Below are 7,248 nucleotides of genomic sequence, written 5' to 3'. Positions count from 1 at the left end.
TTCTCACTTAATAGGTGGAATAGGATTAACCTCTTCCTATTCCACTATTTTGTAAACCAAATCTTATATGTGGTCGGGTCCAATAGTGCTAAAATTTTTGGTGGGAAACAATAGGGTTTGTGAAAGTGAAAACCATTCGTCATGTGCAGAGCTTGTCCATTGTTATCGTTTTAGAGCAATTGTTTCATGAGGAAAGTGTAACGTGAAAACAACAATTTGACTAATGGAGCATGCAATAACATTTCTCTTAATCACATAAAGGGAAGCAGAAAAAAAACCCTAGATACAGGTGAATCATGAGTCCCATACAATCTGGTGTTGCCCTATCAGCACACATTCTAAAGGCTCTTTGTAGGAATATCCATAGATGCGAGAAAGTAAGAAAGGTTTCAAGTTAGTCAATTCCTTATCAATTTTCAAGAACCCATTTCAGTTATTCTTCAATTTTTTATGTTAATTCAAGGAAGTATTCAACAGAAGTTTCTGAAAAATAGAAAACATTAGTAGACAATAATCCTTTTGTCTCGGATGCATCTGTTCCTCCTAGTGAAAGGGTTTTAAGGCTTTTAGATGATATTGTTGGCCTCACATTGAATGAAGTAACTAACCTCACTAATGTTCTTAGGATGAAGTTGAATATTAAGGAAATTCCCATTATGGCCATGATATGATGGGGATGAGAATGCCCTAATGCCTGGGTATGTGCCAAGGGAGGAGCTAAAGATAAGCCTGAAGAGAAGCCAGATGCCAAGAACTTTTTTGATTTGAAGCTTGAAAGTTTTGGAGGAGCTTCTAAGATCAATATTATTAAGGAATTTAGGATGTTTACTTATTCCAATTCCTATTTTAATTGTTGTAACCAATCATAGAATATACATCTTCTGACTCCTCTTCCAGGACAATCAATCATATTCAAATTATGAAAATTAACACTTTTGTAGTCACTAATTATTAATCTCCTATCGTAAACAATTATTAAATTGTTGAAAACAAATTCACAGCTAATATCAAAAAATAACACAATTGTAACATCACCAATGAAATACGGAAAGAAATTCAGAACACAAAGAACACAATATTTTTGGACAAATCATCCTTGGAAAAACCCCTAAGGGAAAACTAGTTCTACAGATGGAAAATATATTAACTTCAACAATTTATGAGATAAAAAATTCCTTGCCTCTCACTAGTAGAATTCAAACTACCTCCTAATTTCTCCTACTGATATTCCCCATTGCTATCCCCAACGCTATCATTGCACCCTTGCTAACACTACAAGATTGTTTGCTATCACTGCAAACTCATTTTCTAACACTGCAAATGCTTCTACAACTCTTATTGTTCTATATTTTGTTTTGTTCTCCAAATACCTCCCTTGACCCCCTTTTATACTACTTAACCAAGAGGTTTCTAGTTGCTTCTCAATAAAGACAACTCAACCAAGAAGTTTCTAATTGCTTCTTAACCAAGAAGTTTCTAGTTGCTTCTCGATTAAAACAACCTAACCAATAGGTTACTGGTGGCTTCAAGGAGTCAATTAATTAACAAATATTTTTCGTAACTCTAACAATTATTTTCCAATTAATCACATATGGATGGAAATTTGTCCAAGCTACCTAAAACTAACACTCCCTTTAAGTGAGGAATTTGTTTTGCATGACACTCAACTTATCTCTAAAGAAGATGAATTTTGCCTTCCCCAATGCCTCTATCAGAATGTCTGCTACTTGTTGCTCTGTAGGTATGTATTGTAGCTGAACAACCCCCCATTGTATACAATCTTTGATGAAGTGGTATCTGATGTCTATATATTTAGACCTATCATGAAATACTAGATTCTCAGACAATTTGATGCAACTCTGATTATCGTAGTGTATCACAGTAGTCTTAACCTTTTGATCAAACAAGACTACTAACAACTTTTGAAGCCATATAGTTTCACATGTCGCCATGCTAGCTGCTATGTATTATGCTTCTACTGAACTCAGAGCCACAAACATTTGTTTACTATTGAACCAAGATACATCTCCTGATCTCAAACTAAAACAACACCTTGAAGTGCTCCTTTTGTTGGTTGTACTTCCTGCCCAATCTGCATCAGTATAGCCCATCAACCTGATACCTTCACCTCATATATATTTGATCGATCTGCACACGTGGGTCTCTTTGTTGTGTGCTACAAAGCCTTCTAGTTGCTCTATACATACCTCCTCCTTTAACTCACCATTAAGGAACATTGTCTTAACTTCCATTTGATGGATCGACCATCCCATCTGTGTTGCAAATGAGATCACAACTCATATAGAAGTATACCTGGCCACTAGAGAAAATGTATCCTCATAGTTTATTCCCTCCTTCTGAGAGAACCCCTTGGCCATGAACCTTGCCTTGTATTTATCAATGCTACCATCTACACCATTCTTTATCTTATAGATCCAGTGTGATCCAACTACTACTCTATCTATTGGTCTAGAAACTACCTCTCACACATCATTCTACATTATTGAGGAATACTCCTCAACCATAGAATCTTTTCATACTCGATGCTCTGTAGCCTCCTGATAGCTAGAAGGTTCACTATCTACCAACTGACTAACTAATGCCACATAGTCATTGAACTTGGTTGGTTGTCTCTGCTGTCTAGTACTCTTCCTAGGAGCTCCCACAAACTCCTAAGTATCACTTTGTGTTTCTTGAACCTCACAATTCCTAATACCAATTGCAGAGGATGAAATATCAAACTCTAAGTCTTCTAGATGCATTTCCTATTGCACCTGTTGCTCCATGCTCTGTGAATCTTCACCACCTAAGACTACACTTGTACTGGTAACTATACATATGCTTTGCTGCCCTTGATTAGGCCCTGGAGCTTCTGTTGGCTGCTCACTCTAATTATCTATTGGAAAATCTCTGGACCTTCTAAATGCCTTGTCCTCCATAAACTTAACATCACGTCTGACAATAATTATTCTAGTCTCGGGGATAAAAATCCTATATGCCTTTGAGTTTTCACTGCACCCAACAAAGTACCCCCTCTTTGTAGTCTGATCTAACTTGGTACATGTATCACCTAGAATATGATAATATGCCAAACTCCCAAATATTATAAAATGGCTAACATCAAGTTTCTTACTTGTAAAAGCTTCCTCTAGTGTCATCCTCCCTAGTACCTTGTGTGGAACCCTATTCTGAATGTAGACTATTGTACTATACACCTCTACCCATAAGTAGTGGGGCATATCCTGGCCATGTGGCATGGCTCTCGGTGCCTTTGATATAGAATGGTTCTTCCTCTTAGCAACTCCATTCTGTTGTGGATTATAAGGAACTATCCACTCTCTCTTGATTCCTTCCCTGGTACAAAATTCCTGGATGTTCTTTCCTTTGTACTCGCCTCCATTGTCTAACCAAAGAACCTCTATCTTCCTTCCTATCGAGTTCTCCACTAGAGCCTTGAACTCTTGGAACTGACTAAAAACCTCATCCTTGGTCTTCACGAAGTATATCCAAGTCTTTCTAGAGAAATCATTGATAAAAGTAATATGGTACTCATATCCTCTGATAGACTTAGGTGACATTGGTCCATATACATCTGAATGTACTAGATCAAGAACACCTTCAGATCTGGTGTCACTCCTTGGAAAAGGTGCTTTCGCAAACTTCCCTAGCACGCATCCCTTACATACAACATCATGCTTTGTGCTCACCCCTGGAACACTTGTCACCATCTCACAAAGCAATTTGAGTGCTCCATGATGAATATGGCCCATCCTCCTATGCCATAGCTCTCCAAGATCTCTAGGATTGGTGATGCTCATGAGTGCCTTAGGAGTGTCAAATTGCAACTTGTAAAGGCGACCACTCCTAACTCCAATAGTTATGGGTGATTTCCAATCCTTGTGCTTAATCAACACATGTGTCCCTCTAAAGAGTACATTATACCCCCTATCCTAAAGAACAGATATTGAAATCAAATTCACACCTAAGCCTGGCACATGCAATACATCATGAACTAAAACTATCTTTCCATTCTCCCTCTGAAATTGAATAGTCCCTTTCCCAACTGGGTTGAGTTTGGAAAGTTTCTCACAAAAATCTAGATATTGGTTGTAGTGCCTCTCCCATTTGACTTTTGTAAGTCATCCTAATGGATGCAACCTTGCTAATATTTTGTTGTGATGGGATCATGATTGTGACCCTGAGTGGTCTACACCGTCGAGGTGTTTGGATTTATGTTTCTATATCAGTTGCTTTGATTATGCTTTTGACTGATCTATGAGATTATGATGTGATTTATGGTTCACTGAGGTTTGTGCCAGTGGTTGCCAGGATCGATGTGGTATCATGAGGTTGTTTCATGATTACCCTGAGATGTGTACAGAGATTGCACCTTGTACTATTACCATGCTACACTGGACTAGGATTCCTGTAGCAGTGGGTAGTCATGTTTATGACTATGTTCACTTATGTGTTTTAAGTGCCTTTTTAATGTTGTTTGATCAATCATTATTAAATGCTTAAGTAATTAGAGATGGATTGTCCATGTTGGATTCTTTGGTTATGTGCTATGGACATTTACCTTGTTATATTTTGATCTGAGAAATATCTATTCTTATGTGATGCTTTATATTTGAGAGGACCTGAGGGTTAGATGTTACACTTTGATTCTAGTATCATAGATATTAGACTACTATGTTGTTCAGTTAATCATATTGCATGATAATGCCATTTTGAGATGATAGTGTGTTTTATGATGATATATGGCTATCTGGTATTTGGACATAACTCTGATTATGTTAGGTGATGGATTTAATGCTATGGTTATTTACTTCATTCCTACATTGTTATGCTTTATGCGAATGTGAGTGATGTAAATAGATTATTTTAATATAATTAAATAAATGGTTAAATTAGATGATTTAATGCATTTATTGCTTCGGATATGTTATTATATGCAATTGCACTTGATCATGTTGTTTAGTGTGCAGGATTTATATCCCTGGTAGTGCCACATGGAGTTAGTGATTCAACCATTCATATTTTACCAATGTCGTCCTTGTATGGTCGACGTATCCTTATATTAAATGTTTAATTTAAACCTTTCGATGATTATTAAATCCAAACTCATTTGCCTTCTGTGATTAGACCAATGAGCGCATTTGTGCATTTAAAGTTTCGCATTGTCGTGAAAGTTTTTAGGAGATTTATGTGTTTTTGGGTTTTCGAGCTTTTAAATTGATTTATTTTAATTTCTGGTAGCTTTGCCATAGATGAATTCCTATTTATAAGAATAGCCTGCTTTCGTTTGGGTCGATTTGGGGTTTAACTAGGTTGGCTGGTTATATGCCCTAATCGATTATTCACTTGAAAAGTGAATAAGTATCTAAAGAGGAATTTAATTCCTCACTTCTCACTTTTGAATTAAAAAGTTGGAGAGTAAAACCCAAAATCCTTTTCATGAGGATTTATTGTTTTGTTCGTTGTGGGAGCTGCAAGCGTGGGATCATCGCGAGGTTGGGCTCGTTGGATCGAGCTCAGAGAAACCTTGGACTGCCGCGATTTTCAGCTACTTCTGCGAGATATTTATTTTATGGTTCAGATTCCCATTTTGCCCTTTTGGCTATGAGGTAGGGCTTTCCTATTTTATTGTTTCTGCTCTGTTTCTACTTTTGTTTTTGGTAGCCATTTGTTTGGAGGCTGAGAACTAGTGTTCCCCTCTGTTTTTGTATGTTAGTTCTACCTGGTTGGGTAGGTATGAACATTTCCCTATTTTTCGGGATGAGGGTTTGGGTTTTTGGGCTGTTATGCTGGTCATTTTTGCATACGGTGTCCAATTCCTTTTATTTTTGGATTTTTGGGACTTTTGAACCCAAAGGCCAAATGGGTTTTAATTTTGGAATTTTTTTAAAATTTGGGGTTTTTACCTCATTTTGCGTGCCGCCCTATTTTTTTGAATTTTCTTAGCACAATGTGGGTCGTGGACTTGGATGATCCATTTGGATATTAGTTAAACCACTATTGCACTTTTTGTTGCATTGGGATGCGTGTCACATCTGTACTCCCGACTTTGTGTTCGATTGAGTGTTTTTCATTCTTGGTGTTATTATTTCTTTTAGACTTTTGCTTTTGTTTCATGAGCGCTAGGATTCGTGTAGAATCCATACTCTCGGATTGAGGCTAGTGTAGTAAGTTCATGATGTTTGGTCTTGTTGCATCATTAGGATTCGTGTAGAATCCATACTCTCGGATTGAGGCCAATTGAGTGATTTCATGATGTATGGTTTTATTGGTTTTGGGATTCGTGTAGAATCCATCCTTCCTGTGTTGCTTTTAGTTGGGTGTTTTCTTCGCATTGTGTTCTCATTCTTGTCCTTATGTTTTGATCTTCGTGATGGTGGTGCGCCACACACGAGTACGTGCGTGTACATTTGTCAGGTGACTTGCAAGGCCCGATCTTCCATGTTACTTTTGGAAGTTATGATCATTGGGTTTGGGATGGGAGTATGCATGCCCATGAGCACTTCTCGTAGGATGAGCATGGGTAGGGTAGGGTAGCATATGGAGGGAGCTTCTATCTCGCAGCTTGGTGACCTCAGTCCCATAGGGTTGGCAGAGGAAGTTTTAAATAAGTGATAATTAAAGAAAATGTGTGACTAGTAATAAAACTCAAGATAATAAAATGTGTGGGTTGTGCGCCTTCTGTCGAGAAGAGTTGATGCCCTGGGTTGTGTGCCTTCCATCATGAAGAGTTGCTGCCCTAGGTTGTGCGCCTTCTGTTGAGAAGAGTAGCTTCCTATACTAGCTTGGGCTTTTGGATGCCAAGTGACTCTCCATGATGTCAACCCCTACTTAGTAGCCTATTGAGTGTTTGACTAGGACTTGTACTCCTTGCATTATCTTAGGTTCTTGGTTACAGCCATCATACTATCTAGCGTGAGTGTTAGCCTTGGATGTTGTGCTTTGTGTGTGTTTTTGGTTGGATCTTTATCTCCATCAGCACAATGGATGTGGACCTACGAGTTCCACGTGGTTAGGAGGCGTAGCTACCTTCACCACTACTAGGGACCGGTGTACAGAGACGGTCTTGTCTTAGTGTGACCATTGCTAGATGTTTTCACTTGGTACTTTGGGTTCCAGAGTATGCTTTCTTGTGATTTATGCTTTCATTGGAATGCTTGGATATCATGTTTAGATGATGTTAGTTTACTTGACGCATTCCCATATTATGATGTTTAGCATATGATTAGA

At 38.0% G+C, this 7,248-nt stretch overlaps 1 pseudogene; it reads left to right on the top strand.

The window, feature by feature from the left end:
• Positions 1-296: 296 nt before the first annotated feature.
• On the top strand, positions 297-869 carry LOC149538219 (large ribosomal subunit protein bL12m-like; annotated as a pseudogene).
• Positions 870-7,248: the final 6,379 nt, after the last annotated feature.

This window comes from Cupressus sempervirens, chromosome 9, assembly GCF_028749045.1.
Source record: "Cupressus sempervirens isolate cs-2001-9-10 chromosome 9, ASM2874904v1, whole genome shotgun sequence".
Classification (NCBI taxonomy): Eukaryota; Viridiplantae; Streptophyta; class Pinopsida; order Cupressales; family Cupressaceae; genus Cupressus; species Cupressus sempervirens.
Note: the sequence above shows the minus strand (reverse complement) of the source record. Positions and strands in the feature narration are given on the sequence as shown.